This window comes from Lepisosteus oculatus, chromosome 14, assembly GCF_040954835.1.
Source record: "Lepisosteus oculatus isolate fLepOcu1 chromosome 14, fLepOcu1.hap2, whole genome shotgun sequence".
Classification (NCBI taxonomy): domain Eukaryota; kingdom Metazoa; phylum Chordata; class Actinopteri; order Semionotiformes; family Lepisosteidae; genus Lepisosteus; species Lepisosteus oculatus.
In genome coordinates, this window is record NC_090709.1 from 18,950,747 (window position 1) to 18,965,869 (window position 15,123).

General features: G+C 52.2%; 1 protein-coding gene, 14 non-coding genes and 8 pseudogenes across 15 annotated transcripts in view; all 23 read left to right on the top strand.

Annotated features, from left to right (window-relative positions):
• The window catches only part of LOC138216544 (5S ribosomal RNA), a 119-nt gene extending 113 nt beyond the window's left edge, over positions 1-6 (top strand). Inside the window, exon 1 of the ribosomal RNA XR_011180256.1 lies at positions 1-6. This exon is cut by the window's left edge and continues 113 nt beyond it. This is a non-coding gene — a ribosomal RNA (5S ribosomal RNA).
• The window catches only part of LOC138242514 (zinc finger protein 135-like), a 446,217-nt gene that overhangs the window by 222,839 nt on the left and 208,255 nt on the right, over positions 1-15,123 (top strand). The window lies entirely within an intron of this gene.
• LOC138218964 (5S ribosomal RNA) lies at positions 544-662 on the top strand (annotated as a pseudogene).
• LOC138216545 (5S ribosomal RNA) lies at positions 1,200-1,318 on the top strand. The gene has a single exon (XR_011180257.1). It is a non-coding gene; the product is annotated as a 5S ribosomal RNA (ribosomal RNA).
• Positions 1,856-1,973, top strand: LOC138217783 (5S ribosomal RNA; annotated as a pseudogene).
• LOC138245345 (5S ribosomal RNA) lies at positions 2,511-2,629 on the top strand. Its single transcript, XR_011193955.1, has one exon. It is a non-coding gene; the product is annotated as a 5S ribosomal RNA (ribosomal RNA).
• Positions 3,167-3,285, top strand: LOC138245138 (5S ribosomal RNA). Its single transcript, XR_011193752.1, has one exon. It is a non-coding gene; the product is annotated as a 5S ribosomal RNA (ribosomal RNA).
• LOC138218481 (5S ribosomal RNA) lies at positions 3,823-3,941 on the top strand (annotated as a pseudogene).
• On the top strand, positions 4,479-4,597 carry LOC138245139 (5S ribosomal RNA). The gene has a single exon (XR_011193753.1). It is a non-coding gene; the product is annotated as a 5S ribosomal RNA (ribosomal RNA).
• LOC138218621 (5S ribosomal RNA) lies at positions 5,135-5,253 on the top strand (annotated as a pseudogene).
• Positions 5,791-5,909, top strand: LOC138216414 (5S ribosomal RNA). Its single transcript, XR_011180126.1, has one exon. It is a non-coding gene; the product is annotated as a 5S ribosomal RNA (ribosomal RNA).
• Positions 6,447-6,565, top strand: LOC138244961 (5S ribosomal RNA). Its single transcript, XR_011193578.1, has one exon. It is a non-coding gene; the product is annotated as a 5S ribosomal RNA (ribosomal RNA).
• On the top strand, positions 7,102-7,220 carry LOC138245141 (5S ribosomal RNA). The gene has a single exon (XR_011193755.1). It is a non-coding gene; the product is annotated as a 5S ribosomal RNA (ribosomal RNA).
• On the top strand, positions 7,758-7,876 carry LOC138218399 (5S ribosomal RNA; annotated as a pseudogene).
• LOC138218400 (5S ribosomal RNA) lies at positions 8,414-8,532 on the top strand (annotated as a pseudogene).
• LOC138216342 (5S ribosomal RNA) lies at positions 9,071-9,189 on the top strand. Its single transcript, XR_011180053.1, has one exon. It is a non-coding gene; the product is annotated as a 5S ribosomal RNA (ribosomal RNA).
• On the top strand, positions 9,727-9,835 carry LOC138219164 (5S ribosomal RNA; annotated as a pseudogene).
• Positions 10,373-10,491, top strand: LOC138245142 (5S ribosomal RNA). The gene has a single exon (XR_011193756.1). It is a non-coding gene; the product is annotated as a 5S ribosomal RNA (ribosomal RNA).
• On the top strand, positions 11,029-11,147 carry LOC138216507 (5S ribosomal RNA). Its single transcript, XR_011180219.1, has one exon. It is a non-coding gene; the product is annotated as a 5S ribosomal RNA (ribosomal RNA).
• Positions 11,685-11,803, top strand: LOC138245143 (5S ribosomal RNA). Its single transcript, XR_011193757.1, has one exon. It is a non-coding gene; the product is annotated as a 5S ribosomal RNA (ribosomal RNA).
• LOC138216518 (5S ribosomal RNA) lies at positions 12,341-12,459 on the top strand. The gene has a single exon (XR_011180230.1). It is a non-coding gene; the product is annotated as a 5S ribosomal RNA (ribosomal RNA).
• On the top strand, positions 12,997-13,115 carry LOC138218196 (5S ribosomal RNA; annotated as a pseudogene).
• LOC138217586 (5S ribosomal RNA) lies at positions 13,654-13,772 on the top strand. The gene has a single exon (XR_011181298.1). It is a non-coding gene; the product is annotated as a 5S ribosomal RNA (ribosomal RNA).

Genomic DNA, 15,123 nt, shown 5'->3' on the forward strand with positions numbered 1-15,123 from the left:
TAAGCTTTTAAGCGCAGGTGGCGCCCTATCCCCGCTCGCTCGCTCATTCCCCTGTTCACACGTGCAGTGCGGCTTGTCCGTCTCTTTATTTGTCAGCTTTGGCGAGACACGGGTGCTTGTGTATTAGCGTGAGCGTTTTTTATTCTGATCAGGAACAGTTTTACAAGTCCGCAAAGGATCGAGGAAAGGTTTATCGCCAGCTGAAAAGAGACACAGCGCTTCGGCTGTGGAGACTTGTTCGGCTGGCGTTCGGAGAGTCCCGTTTTTCAGAATTGTATTGAGATCGTTTTCCACAGAGCTCAGATGTCAAAGCACAGCAGCAGCTCTCCACAGCGATCCTCTATAGCGCCCTTTCTCCCGCAGCTCCGTTATCATTGGAAGGAAGCAAGAGTGAAAGGCTGAAGTGAAATAGAGCGGGGACGAAGGCAGTGAAGAGAGAGAACGTGGGAAGAAGAGAAAAACGCAAGAGAAAAAAAGCAGCGTCGTAAAAGAGGTGACGGAGCTGTCCTCTCAATAAGAAGGGTGCCAGCGAGCTTTGCTCTCGCTTACGGCCACACCCCCTTTGAGCACACCTGATCTCTCTGATCTCGGAAGCTAAACAGGGATGGGCCTGGTTAGTACTTGGATTGGAGACCGCCTGGGAATACCAGGTGCTGTAAGCTTTTAAGCGCAGGAGGCGCCCTATCCCCGCTCGCTCGCTCATTCCCCTGTTCACACGTGCAGTGCGGCTTGTCCGTCTGTTTATTTGTCAGCTTTGGCGAGACACGGGTGCTTGTGTATTAGCGTGAGCGTTTTTTATTCTGATCAGGAACAGTTTTACAAGTCCGCAAAGGATCGAGGAAAGGTTTATCGCCAGCTGAAAAGAGACACAGCGCTTCGGCTGTGGAGACTTGTTCGGCTGGCGTTCGGAGAGTCGCGTTTTTCAGAATTGTATTGAGATCGTTTTCCACAGAGCTCAGATGTCAAAGCACAGCAGCAGCTCTCCACAGCGATCCTCTATAGCGCCCTTTCTCCCGCAGCTCCGTCCTCATTGGAAGGAAGCAAGAGTGAAAGGCTGAAGTGAAATAGAGCGGGGACGAAGGCAGTGAAGAGAGAGAACGTGGGAAGAAGAGAAAAACGCAAGGGAAAAAGAGCAGCGTCGTAAAAGAGGTGACGGAGCTGTCCTCTCATTAAGAAGGGTGCCAGCGAGCCTTGCTCTCGCTTACGGCCACACCCCCTTGAGCACGCCTGATCTCGTCTGATCTCAGAATCTAAACAGGGATGGGCCTGGTTAGTACTTGGATGGGAGACCGCCTGGGAATACCAGGTGCTGTAAGCTTTTAAGCGCAGGTGGCGCCCTATCCCCGCTCGCTCGCTCATTCCCCTGTTCACACGTGCAGTGCGGCTTGTCCGTCTCTTTATTTGTCAGCTTTGGCGAGACACGGGTGCTTGTGTATTAGCGTGAGCGTTTTTTATTCTGATCAGGAACAGTTTTACAAGTCCGCAAAGGATCGAGGAAAGGTTTATCGCCAGCTGAAAAGAGACACAGCGGTTCGGCTGTGGAGACTTGTTCGGCTGGCGTTCGGAGAGTCGCGTTTTTCAGAATTGTATTGAGATCGTTTTCCACAGAGCTCAGATGTCAAAGCACAGCAGCAGCTCTCCACAGCGATCCTCTATAGCGCCCTTTCTCCCGCAGCTCCGTCCTCATTGGAAGGAAGCAAGAGTGAAAGGCTGAAGTGAAATAGAGCGGGGACGAAGGCAGTGAAGAGAGAGAACGTGGGAAGAAGAGAAAAACGCAAGAGAAAAAAAGCAGCGTCGTAAAAGAGGTGACGGAGCTGTCCTCTCAATAAGAAGGGTGCCAGCGAGCTTTGCTCTCGCTTACGGCCACACCCCCTTGAGCACACCTGATCTCTCTGATCTCGGAAGCTAAACAGGGATGGGCCTGGTTAGTACTTGGATGGGAGACCGCCTGGGAATACCAGGTGCTGTAAGCTTTTAAGCGCAGGAGGCGCCCTATCCCCGGTCGCTCGCTCATTCCCCTGTTCACACGTGCAGTGCGGCTTGTCCGTCTGTTTATTTGTCAGCTTTGGCGAGACACGGGTGCTTGTGTATTAGCGTGAGCGTTTTTTATTCTGATCAGGAACAGTTTTACAAGTCCGCAAAGGATCGAGGAAAGGTTTATCGCCAGCTGAAAAGAGACACAGCGCTTCGGCTGTGGAGACTTGTTCGGCTGGCGTTCGGAGAGTCGCGTTTTTCAGAATTGTATTGAGATCGTTTTCCACAGAGCTCAGATGTCAAAGCACAGCAGCAGCTCTCCACAGCGATCATCTATAGCGCCCTTTCTCCCGCAGCTCCGTCCTCATTGGAAGGAAGCAAGAGTGAAAGGCTGAAGTGAAATAGAGCGGGGACGAAGGCAGTGAAGAGAGAGAACGTGGGAAGAAGAGAAAAACGCAAGGGAAAAAAAGCAGCGTCGTAAAAGAGGTGACGGAGCTGTCCTCTCAATAAGAAGGGTGCCAGCGAGCCTTGCTCTCGCTTACGGCCACACCCCCTTGAGCACGCCTGATCTCATCTGGTCTCGGAAGCTAAACAGGGATGGGCCTGGTTAGTACTTGGATGGGAGACCGCCTGGGAATACCAGGTGCTGTAAGCTTTTAAGCGCAGGAGGCGCCCTATCCCCGCTCGCTCGCTCATTCCCCTGTTCACACGTGCAGTGCGGCTTGTCCGTCTGTTTATTTGTCAGCTTTGGCGAGACACGGGTGCTTGTGTATTAGCGTGAGCGTTTTTTATTCTGATCAGGAACAGTTTTACAAGTCCGCAAAGGATCGAGGAAAGGTTTATCGCCAGCTGAAAAGAGACACAGCGCTTCGGCTGTGGAGACTTGTTCGGCTGGCGTTCGGAGAGTCGCGTTTTTCAGAATTGTATTGAGATCGTTTTCCACAGAGCTCAGATGTCAAAGCACAGCAGCAGCTCTCCACAGCGATCCTCTATAGCGCCCTTTCTCCCGCAGCTCCGTCCTCATTGGAAGGAAGCAAGAGTGAAAGGCTGAAGTGAAATGGAGCGGGAACGAAGGCAGTGAAGAGAGAGAACGTGGGAAGAAGAGAAAAACGCAAGGGAAAAAAAGCAGCGTCGTAAAAGAGGTGACAGAGCTGTCCTCTCAATAAGAAGGGTGCCAGCGAGCCTTGCTCTCGCTTATGGCCACACCCCCTTGAGCACGCCTGATCTCGTCTGATCTCGGAAGCTAAACAGGGATGGGCCTGGTTAGTACTTGGATGGGAGACCGCCTGGGAATACCAGGTGCTGTAAGCTTTTAAGCGCAGGAGGCGCCCTATCCCCGGTCGCTCGCTCATTCCCCTGTTCACACGTGCAGTGCGGCTTGTCCGTCTGTTTATTTGTCAGCTTTGGCGAGACACGGGTGCTTGTGTATTAGCGTGAGCGTTTTTTATTCTGATCAGGAACAGTTTTACAAGTCCGCAAAGGATCGAGGAAAGGTTTATCGCCAGCTGAAAAGAGACACAGCGCTTTGGCTGTGGAGACATGTTCGGCTGGCGTTCGGAGAGTCGCGTTTTTCAGAATTGTATTGAGATCGTTTTCCACAGAGCTCAGATGTCAAAGCACAGCAGCAGCTCTCCACAGCGATCCTCTATAGCGCCCTTTCTCCCGCAGCTCCGTCCTCATTGGAAGGAAGCAAGAGTGAAAGGCTGAAGTGAAATAGAGCGGGGACGAAGGCAGTGAAGAGAGAGAACGTGGGAAGAAGAGAAAAACGCAAGGGAAAAAGAGCAGCGTCATAAAAGAGGTGACGGAGCTGTCCTCTCAATAAGAAGGGTGCCAGCGAGCCTTGCTCTTGCTTACGGCCACACCCCCTTGAGCACGCCTGATCTCGTCTGATCTCGGAAGCTAAACAGGGATAGACCTAGTTAGTACTTGGATGGGAGACCGCCTGGGAATACCAGGTGCTGTAAGCTTTTAAGCGAAGGAGGCGCCCTATCCCCGCTCGCTCGCTCATTCCCCTGTTCACACGTGCAGTGCGGCTTGTCCGTCTGTTTATTTGTCAGCTTTGGCGAGACACGGGTGCTTGTGTATTAGCGTGAGCGTTTTTTATTCTGATCAGGAACAGTTTTACAAGTCCGCAAAGGATCGAGGAAAGGTTTATCGCCAGCTGAAAAGAGACACAGCGCTTCGGCTGTGGAGACTTGTTCGGCTGGCGTTCGGAGAGTCGCGTTTTTCAGAATTGTATTGAGATCGTTTTCCACAGAGCTCAGATGTCAAAGCACAGCAGCAGCTCTCCACAGCGATCCTCTATAGCGCCCTTTCTCCCGCAGCTCCGTCCTCATTGGAAGGAAGCAAGAGTGAAAGGCTGAAGTGAAATAGAGCAGGGACGAAGGCAGTGAAGAGAGAGAACGTGGGAAGAAGAGAAAAACGCAAGGGAAAAAAAGCAGCGTCGTAAAAGAGGTGACGGAGCTGTCCTCTCAATAAGAAGGGTGCCAGCGAGCCTTGCTCTCGCTTATGGCCACACCCCCTTGAGCACGCCTGATCTCGTCTGATCTCGGAAGCTAAACAGGGATGGGCCTGGTTAGTACTTGGATGGGAGACCGCCTGGGAATACCAGGTGCTGTAAGCTTTTAAGCGCAGGAGGCGCCCTATCCCCGCTCGCTCGCTCATTCCCCTGTTCACACGTGCAGTGCGGCTTGTCCGTCTGTTTATTTGTCAGCTTTGGCGAGACACGGGTGCTTGTGTATTAGCGTGAGCGTTTTTTATTCTGATCAGGAACAGTTTTACAAGTCCGCAAAGGATCGAGGAAAGGTTTATCGCCAGCTGAAAAGAGACACAGCGCTTCGGCTGTGGAGACTTGTTCGGCTGGCGTTCGGAGAGTCGCGTTTCTCAGAATTGTATTGAGATCGTTTTCCACAGAGCTCAGATGTCAAAGCACAGCAGCAGCTCTCCACAGCGATCCTCTATAGCGCCCTTTCTCCCGCAGCTCCGTCCTCATTGGAAGGAAGCAAGAGTGAAAGGCTGAAGTGAAATAGAGCGGGGACGAAGGCAGTGAAGAGAGAGAACGTGGGAAGAAGAGAAAAACGCAAGGGAAAAAAAGCAGCGTCGTAAAAGAGGTGACGGAGCTGTCCTCTCAATAAGAAGGGTGCCAGCGAGCCTTGCACTCGCTTATGGCCACACCCACTTGAGCACGCCTGATCTCGGCTGATCTCGGAAGCTAAACAGGGATGGGCTTGGTTAGTACTTGGATGGGAGACCGCCTGGGAATACCAGGTGCTGTAAGCCTTTAAGCGCAGGAGGCGCCCTATCCCCGCTCGCTCGCTCATTCCCCTGTTCACACGTGCAGTGCGGCTTGTCCGTCTGTTTATTTGTCAGCTTTGGCGAGACACGGGTGCTTGTGTATTAGCGTGAGCGTTTTTTATTCTGATCAGGAACAGTTTTACAAGTCCGCAAAGGATCGAGGAAAGGTTTATCGCCAGCTGAAAAGAGACACAGCGCTTTGGCTGTGGAGACATGTTCGGCTGGCGTTCGGAGAGTCGCGTTTTTCAGAATTGTATTGAGATCGTTTTCCACAGAGCTCAGATGTCAAAGCACAGCAGCAGCTCTCCACAGCGATCCTCTATAGCGCCCTTTCTCCCGCAGCTCCGTCCTCATTGGAAGGAAGCAAGAGTGAAAGGCTGAAGTGAAATAGAGCGGGGACGAAGGCAGTGAAGAGAGAGAACGTGGGAAGAAGAGAAAAACGCAAGGGAAATAGAGCAGCGTCGTAAAAGAGGTGACGGAGCTGTCCTCTCAATAAGAAGGGTGCCAGCGAGCCTTGCTCTCGCTTTCGGCCACACCCCCTTGAGCACGCCTGATCTCGTCTGATCTCGGAAGCTAAACAGGGATGGGCCTGGTTAGTACTTGGATGGGAGACCGCCTGGGAATACCAGGTGCTGTAAGCTTTTAAGCGCAGGAGGCGCCCTATCCCCGCTCGCTCGCTCATTCCCCTGTTCACACGTGCAGTGCGGCTTGTCCGTCTGTTTATTTGTCAGCTTTGGCGAGACACGGGTGCTTGTGTATTAGCGTGAGCGTTTTTTATTCTGATCAGGAACAGTTTTACAAGTCCGCAAAGGATCGAGGAAAGGTTTATCGCCAGCTGAAAAGTGACACAGCGCTTCGGCTGTGGAGACTTGTTCGGCTGGCGTTCGGAGGGTCGCGTTTTTCAGAATTGTATTGAGATCGTTTTCCACAGAGCTCAGATGTCAAAGCACAGCAGCAGCTCTCCACAGCGATCCTCTATAGCGCCCTTTCTCCCGCAGCTCCGTCCTCATTGGAAGGAAGCAAGAGTGAAAGGCTGAAGTGAAATAGAGCGGGGACGAAGGCAGTGAAGAGAGAGAACGTGGGAAGAAGAGAAAAACGCAAGGGAAAAAGAGCAGCGTCATAAAAGAGGTGACGGAGCTGTCCTCTCAATAAGAAGGGTGCCAGCGAGCCTTGCTCTCGCTTACGGCCACACCCCCTTGAGCACGCCTGATCTCGTCTGATCTCTGAAGCTAAACAGGGATGGGCCTGGTTAGTACTTGGATGGGAGACCGCCTGGGAATACCAGGTGCTGTAAGCTTTTAAGCGCAGGAGGCGCCCTATCCCCGCTCGCTCGCTCATTCCCCTGTTCACACGTGCAGTGCGGCTTGTCCGTCTGTTTATTTGTCAGCTTTGGCGAGACACGGGTGCTTGTGTATTAGCGTGAGCGTTTTTTATTCTGATCAGGAACAGTTTTACAAGTCCGCAAAGGATCGAGGAAAGGTTTATCGCCAGCTGAAAAGAGACACAGCGCTTCGGCTGTGGAGACTTGTTCGGCTGGCGTTCGGAGAGTCGCGTTTTTAAGAATTGTATTGAGATCGTTTTCCACAGAGCTCAGATGTCAAAGCACAGCAGCAGCTCTCCACAGCGATCCTCTATAGCGCCCTTTCTCCCGCAGCTCCGTCCTCATTGGAAGGAAGCAAGAGTGAAAGGCTGAAGTGAAACAGAGCGGGGACGAAGGCAGTGAAGAGAGAGAACGTGGGAAGAAGAGAAAAACGCAAGGGAAAAAAGCAGCGTCGTAAAAGAGGTGACGGAGCTGTCCTCTCAATAAGAAGGGTGCCAGCGAGCCTTGCTCTCGCTTATGGCCACACCCCCTTGAGCACGCCTGATCTCGTCTGATCTCGGAAGCTAAACAGGGATGGGCCTGGTTAGTACTTGGATGGGAGACCGCCTGGGAATACCAGGTGCTGTAAGCTTTTAAGCGCAGGAGGCGCCCTATCTCCGCTCGCTCGCTCATTCCCCTGTTCACACGTGCAGTGCGGCTTGTCCGTCTGTTTATTTGTCAGCTTTGGCGAGACACGGGTGCTTGTGTATTAGCGTGAGCGTTTTTTATTCTGATCAGGAACAGTTTTACAAGTCCGCAAAGGATCGAGGAAAGGTTTATCGCCAGCTGAAAAGAGACACAGCGCTTCGGCTGTGGAGACTTGTTCGGCTGGCGTTCGGAGAGTCGCGTTTTTCAGAATTGTATTGAGATCGTTTTCCACAGAGCTCAGATGTCAAAGCACAGCAGCAGCTCTCCACAGCGATCCTCTATAGCGCCCTTTCTCCCGCAGCTCCGTCCTCATTGGAAGGAAGCAAGAGTGAAAGGCTGAAGTGAAATAGAGCAGGGACGAAGGCAGTGAAGAGAGAGAACGTGGGAAGAAGAGAAAAACGCAAGGGAAAAAAAGCAGCGTCGTAAAAGAGGTGACGGAGCTGTCCTCTCAATAAGAAGGGTGCCAGCGAGCCTTGGTGTCGCTTACGGCCACACCCCCTTGAGCACGCCTGATCTCGTCTGATCTCGGAAGCTAAACAGGGATGGGCCTGGTTAGTACTTGGATTGGAGACCGCCTGGAAATACCAGGTGCTGTAAGCTTTTAAGCGCAGGAGGCGCCCTATCCCCGCTCGCTCGCTCATTCCCCTGTTCACACGTGCAGTGCGGCTTGTCCGTCTGTTTATTTGTCAGCTTTGGCGAGACACGGGTGCTTGTGTATTAGCGTGAGCGTTTTTTATTCTGATCAGGAACAGTTTTACAAGTCCGCAAAGGATCGAGGAAAGGTTTATCGCCAGCTGAAAAGAGACACAGCGCTTCGGCTGTGGAGACTTGTTCGGCTGGCGTTCGGAGAGTCGCGTTTTTCAGAATTGTATTGAGATCGTTTTCCACAGAGCTCAGATGTCAAAGCACAGCAGCAGCTCTCCACAGCGATCCTCTATAGCGCCCTTTCTCCCGCAGCTCCGTCCTCATTGGAAGGAAGCAAGAGTGAAAGGCTGAAGTGAAATAGAGCAGGGACGAAGGCAGTGAAGAGAGAGAACGTGGGAAGAAGAGAAAAACGCAAGGGAAAAAAAGCAGCGTCGTAAAAGAGGTGACGGAGCTGTCCTCTCAATAAGAAGGGTGCCAGCGAGCCTTGCTCTCGCTTACGGCCACACCCCCTTGAGCACGCCTGATCTCGTCTGATCTCGGAAGCTAAACAGGGATGGGCCTGGTTAGTACTTGGATTGGAGACCGCCTGGAAATACCAGGTGCTGTAAGCTTTTAAGCGCAGGAGGCGCCCTATCCCCGCTCGCTCGCTCATTCCCCTGTTCACATGTGCAGTGCGGCTTGTCCGTCTGTTTATTTGTCAGCTTTGGCGAGACACGGGTGCTTGTGTATTAGCGTGAGCGTTTTTTTGTTCTGATCAGGAACAGTTTAACAAGTCCGCAAAGAATCGAGGAAAGGTTTATCGCCAGCTGAAAAGAGACACAGCGCATCGGCTGTGGAGACTTGTTCGGCTGGCGTTCGGAGAGTCGCGTTTTTCAGAATTGTATTGAGATCGTTTTCCACAGAGCTCAGATGTCAAAGCACAGCAGCAGCTCTCCACAGCGATCCTCTATAGCGCCCTTTCTCCCGCAGCTCCGTCCTCATTGGAAGGAAGCAAGAGTGAAAGGCTGAAGTGAAATAGAGCAGGGACGAAGGCAGTGAAGAGAGAGAACGTGGGAAGAAGAGAAAAACGCAAGGGAAAAAGAGCAGCGTCATAAAAGAGGTGACGGAGCTGTCCTCTCAATAAGAAGGGTGCCAGCGAGCCTTGCTCTCGCTTACGGCCACACCCCCTTGAGCACGCCTGATCTCGTCTGATCTCGGAAGCTAAACAGGGATGGGCCTGGTTAGTACTTGGATGGGAGACCGCCTGGGAATACCAGGTGCTGTTAGCTTTTAAGCGCAGGAGGCGCCCTATCCCCGCTCGCTCGCTCATTCCCCTGTTCACACGTGCAGTGCGGCTTGTCCGTCTGTTTATTTGTCAGCTTTGGCGAGACACGGGTGCTTGTGTATTAGCGTGAGCGTTTTTTATTCTGATCAGGAACAGTTTTACAAGTCCGCAAAGGATCGAAGAAAGGTTTATCGCCAGCTGAAAAGAGACACAGCGCTTCGGCTGTGGAGACATGTTCGGCTGGCGTTCGGAGAGTCGCGTTTTTCAGAATTGTATTGAGATCGTTTTCCACAGAGCTCAGATGTCAAAGCACAGCAGCAGCTCTCCACAGCGATCCTCTATAGCGCCCTTTCTCCTGCAGCTCAGTCCTCATTGGAAGGAAGCAAGAGTGAAAGGCTGAAGTGAAATAGAGCGGGGACGAAGGCAGTGAAGAGAGAGAACGTGGGAAGAAGAGAAAAACGCAAGGGAAAAAAAGCAGCGTCGTAAAAGAGGTGACGGAGCTGTCCTCTCAATAAGAAGGGTGCCAGCGAGCTTTGGTCTAGCTTACGGCCACACCCCCTTGAGCACGCCTGATCTTGGAAGCTAAACAGAGATGGGCCTGGTTAGTACTTGGATGGGAGACCGCCTGGGAATACCAGGTGCTGTAAGCTTTTAAGCGCAGGAGGCGCCCTATCCCCGCTCGCTCGCTCATTCCCCTGTTCACACGTGCAGTGCGGCTTGTCCGTCTGTTTATTTGTCAGCTTTGGCGAGACACGGGTGCTTGTGTATTAGCGTGAGCGTTTTTTATTCTGATCAGGAACAGTTTTACAAGTCCGCAAAGGATCGAGGAAAGGTTTATCGCCAGCTGAAAAGAGACACAGCGCTTCGGCTGTGGAGACTTGTTCGGCTGGCGTTCGGAGAGTCGCGTTTTTCAGAATTGTATTGAGATCGTTTTCCACAGAGCTCAGATGTCAAAGCACAGTAGCAGCTCTCCACAGCGATCCTCTATAGCGCCCTTTCTCCCGCAGCTCCGTCCTCATTGGAAGGAAGGAAGAGTGAAAGGCTGAAGTGAAATGGAGCGGGAACGAAGGCAGTGAAGAGAGAGAACGTGGGAAGAAGAGAAAAACGCAAGGGAAAAAAAGCAGCGTCGTAAAAGAGGTGACGGAGCTGTCCTCTCAATAAGAAGGGTGACAGCGAGCCTTGCTCTCGCTTATGGCCACACCCCCTTGAGCACGCCTGATCTCGTCTGATCTCGGAAGCTAAACAGGGATGGGCCTGGTTAGTACTTGGATGGGAGACCGCCTGGGAATACCAGGTGCTGTAAGCTTTTAAGCGCAGGAGGCGCCCTATCCCCGCTCGCTCGCTCATTCCCCTGTTCACACGTGCAGTGCGGCTTGTCCATCTGTTTATTTGTCAGCTTTGGCGAGACACGGGTGCTAGTGTATTAGCGTGAGCGTTTTTTATTCTGATCATGAACAGTTTAACAAGTCCGCAAAGGATCGAGGAAAGGTTTATCGCCAGCTGAAAAGAGACACAGCGCTTCGGCTGTGGAGACTTGTTCGGCTGGCGTTCGGAGAGTCGCGTTTTTCAGAATTGTATTGAGATCGTTTTCCACAGAGCTCAGATGTCAAAGCACAGCAGCAGCTCTCCATAGCGATCCTCTATAGCGCCCTTTCTCCCGCAGCTCCGTCCTCATTGGAAGGAAGCAAGAGTGAAAGGCTGAAGTGAAATAGAGCGGGGACGAAGGCAGTGAAGAGAGAGAACGTGGGAAGAAGAGAAAAACGCAAGGGAAAAAAAGCAGCGTCGTAAAAGAGGTGACGGAGCTGTCCTCTCAATAAGAAGGGTGCCAGCGAGCCTTGCTCTCGCTTACGGCCACACCCCCTTGAGCACGCCTGATCTCATCTGATCTCGGAAGCTAAACAGGGATGGGCCTGGTTAGTACTTGGATGGGAGACCGCCTGGGAATACCAGGTGCTGTAAGCTTTTAAGCGCAGGAGGCGCCCTATCCCTGCTCGCTCGCTCATTCCCCTGTTCACACGTGCAGTGCGGCTTGTCCGTCTGTTTATTTGTCAGCTTTGGCGAGACACGGGTGCTTGTGTATTAGCGTGAGCGTTTTTTATTCTGATCAGGAACAGTTTTACAAGTCCGCAAAGGATCGAGGAAAGGTTTATCGCCAGCTGAAAAGAGACACAGCGCTTCGGCTGTGGAGACTTGTTCGGCTGGCGTTCGGAGAGTCGCGTTTTTCAGAATTGTATTGAGATCGTTTTCCACAGAGCTCAGATGTCAAAGCACAGCAGCAGCTCTCCACAGCGATCCTCTATAGCGCCCTTTCTCCCGCAGCTCCGTCCTCATTGGAAGGAAGCAAGAGTGAAAGGCTGAAGTGAAATGGAGCGGGAACGAAGGCAGTGAAGAGAGAGAACGTGGGAAGAAGAGAAAAACGCAAGGGAAAAAAAGCAGCGTCGTAAAAGAGGTGACGGAGCTGTCCTCTCAATAAGAAGGGTGACAGCGAGCCTTGCTCTCGCTTATGGCCACACCCCCTTGAGCACGCCTGATCTCGTCTGATCTCGGAAGCTAAACAGGGATGGGCCTGGTTAGTACTTGGATGGGAGACCGCCTGGGAATACCAGGTGCTGTAAGCTTTTAAGCGCAGGAGGCGCCCTATCCCCGCTCGCTCGCTCATTCCCCTGTTCACACGTGCAGTGCGGCTTGTCCGTCTGTTTATTTCTCAGCTTTGGCGAGACACGGGTGCTTGTGTATTAGCGTGAGCGTTTTTTATTCTGATCAGGAACAGTTTTACAAGTCCGCAAAGGATCGAGGAAAGGTTTATCGCCAGCTGAAAAGAGACACAGCGCTTCGGCTGTGGAGACTTGTTCGGCTGGCGTTCGGAGAGTCGCGTTTTTCAGAATTGTATTGAGATCGTTTTCCACAGAGCTCAGATGTCAAAGCACAGCAGCAGCTCTCCACAGCGATCATCTATAGCGCCCTTTCTCCCGCAGCTCCGTCCTCATTGGAAGGAAGCAAGAGTGAAAGGCTGAAGTGAAATAGAGCGGGGACGAAGGCAGTGAAGAGAGAGAACGTGGGAAGAAGAGAGAAACGCAAGGGAAAAAAAGCAGCGTCGTAAAAGAGGTGACGGAGCTGTCCTCTCAATAAGAAGGGTGCCAGCGAGCCTTGATCTCGCTTACGGCCACACCCCCTTGAGCACGCCTGATCTCATCTGATCTCGGAAGCTAAACAGGGATGGGCCTGGTTAGTACTTGGATGGGAGACCGCCTGGGAATACCAGGTGCTGTAAGCTTTTAAGCGCAGGAGGCGCCCTATCCCCGCTCGCTCGCTCATTCCCCTGTTCACACGTGCAGTGCGGCTTGTCCGTCTGTTTATTTGTCAGCTTTGGCGAGACACGGGTGCTTGTGTATTAGCGTGAGCGTTTTTTATTCTGATCAGGAACAGTTTTACAAGTCCGCAAAGGATCGAGGAAAGGTTTATCGCCAGCTGAAAAGAGACACAGCGCTTCGGCTGTGGAGACTTGTTCGGCTGGCGTTCGGAGAGTCGCGTTTCTCAGAATTGTATTGAGATCGTTTTCCACAGAGCTCAGATGTCAAAGCACAGCAGCAGCTCTCCACAGCGATCCTCTATAGCGCCCTTTCTCCCGCAGCTCCGTCCTCATTGGAAGGAAGCAAGAGTGTAAGGCTGAAGTGAAATAGAGCGGGGACGAAGGCAGTGAAGAGAGAGAACGTGGGAAGAAGAGAAAAACGCAAGGGAAAAAAAGCAGCGTCGTAAAAGAGGTGACGGAGCTGTCCTCTCAATAAGAAGGGTGCCAGCGAGCCTTGCTCTCGCTTACGGCCACACCCCCTTGAGCACGCCTGATCTCATCTGATCTCGGAAGCTAAACAGGGATGGGCCTGGTTAGTACTTGGATTGGAGACCGCCTGGAAATACCAGGTGCTGTAAGCTTTTAAGCGCAGGAGGCGCCCTATCCCCGCTCGCTCGCTCATTCCCCTGTTCACACGTGCAGTGCGGCTTGTCCGTCTGTTTATTTGTCAGCTTTGGCGAGACACGGGTGCTTGTGTATTAGCGTGAGCGTTTTTTTGTTCTGATCAGGAACAGTTTAACAAGTCCGCAACGGATCGAGGAAAGGTTTATCGCCAGCTGAAAAGAGACACAGCGCTTCGGCTGTGGAGACTTGTTCGGCTGGCGTTCGGAGAGTCGCGTTTTTCAGAATTGTATTGAGATCGTTTTCCACAGAGCTCAGATGTCAAAGCACAGCAGCAGCTCTCCACAGCGATCCTCTATAGCGCCCTTTCTCCCGCAGCTCCGTCCTCATTGGAAGGAAGCAAAAGTGAAAGGCTGAAGTGAAATAGAGCGGGGACGAAGGCAGTGAAGAGAGAGAACGTGGGAAGAAGAGAAAAACGCAAGAGAAAAAAAGCAGCGTCGTAAAAGAGGTGACGGAGCTGTCCTCTCAATAAGAAGGGTGCCAGCGAGCCTTGCTCTCGCTTACGGCAACACCCCCTTGAGCACGCCTGATCTCATCTGATCTTGGAAGCTAAACAGGGATGGGCCTGGTTAGTACTTGGATGGGAGACCGCCTGGGAGTACCAGGTGCTGTAAGCTCTTAAACGCAGGAGGCGCCCTATCCCCGCTCGCTGGCTCATTCCCCTGTTCACACGTGCAGTGCGGCTTGTCCGTCTGTTTATTTGTCAGCTTTGGCGAGACACGGGTGCTTGTGTATTAGCGTGAGCGTTTTTTATTCTGATCAGGAACAGTTTTACAAGTCCGCAAAGGATCGAGGAAAGGTTTATCGCCAGCTGAAAAGAGACACAGCGCTTCGGCTGTGGAGACTTGTTCGGCTGGCGTTCGGAGAGTCGCGTTTTTCAGAATTGTATTGAGATCGTTTTCCACAGAGCTCAGATGTCAAAGCACAGCAGCAGCTCTCCACAGCGATCCTCTATAGCGCCCTTTCTCCCGCAGCTCCGTCCTCATTGGAAGGAAGCAAGAGTGAAAGGCTGAAGTGAAATAGAGCGGGGACGAAGGCAGTGAAGAGAGAGAACGTGGTGTAGCGGTGAGGCTTAATAATAATGCAGAATTAAGTGTTTCTGAGCTTTCCCAAATTAGGCCTCATTTCTCTGTTCATCTCTGTGGTGCAGCCACAGAGAAACCATTCATGCAAGGTGATTTAAGGTCCAAGGACAGCTCCCAAAGGGGGATGCACTTAGCTAAGCCTGGCTATCATGATCAATGGTCATCCATTGGTGCCTATCTGTCTAGGGAGTGCGAGTTGGACATCTGGATTGCATTCCTAGGTGTCAGGACTAAGTGACTCATATCTCACCTTGATCAACCAATCAGGGACTGGTAGGGCCGAGTAACCCACGTGGGACTCTGATGCCCATGGAACTTTCAGCCAATCAATGAGCTGAAGTTCCTCCAGGTAAAAACAGGCAACACAGAGAGCCTGTGAGATTCAGATTCAACAAGATTCAGACAAGATTCTAAAGGGCAGGACGGCCCAGGAGCAGAGGGCTCCCAAGGGCAGGACATTCTCGCAGCGCGCCTCCTGACCATCCTGAGACTCAGCCCGGACAACCACGGAACGGCCAGTGTGTCCGAGTGCCAGAACTTTCCTTTGTTCTAAGAGTCTAGAGTGGAGGTTGCCAGAGAGTAACCAGCAGCAGGCCTCCTGAACAGGTCGCAACTGTGGAAAGCTGAATCACTATTCAGAACTAGCTCTTCATCATAAACGAACTGGTCCTCTTCCTGACTTGCTGGGACCCACAGTCATCTTTTCTCCTGTGCACAAACTTTGCTAGTTAATGCCAACAGTGAGCATCAGCAGCGCACCGTCGCAAGCCGCACATCACAGCCTGGCACGGAGCCAGAGAGCGCGGATTGGACAGCAACAGCCTGCAACTGTTTCTTTGTGCCCGCAGGAGATCTGAATCCCCAAAGATTGGATGAGTATTCA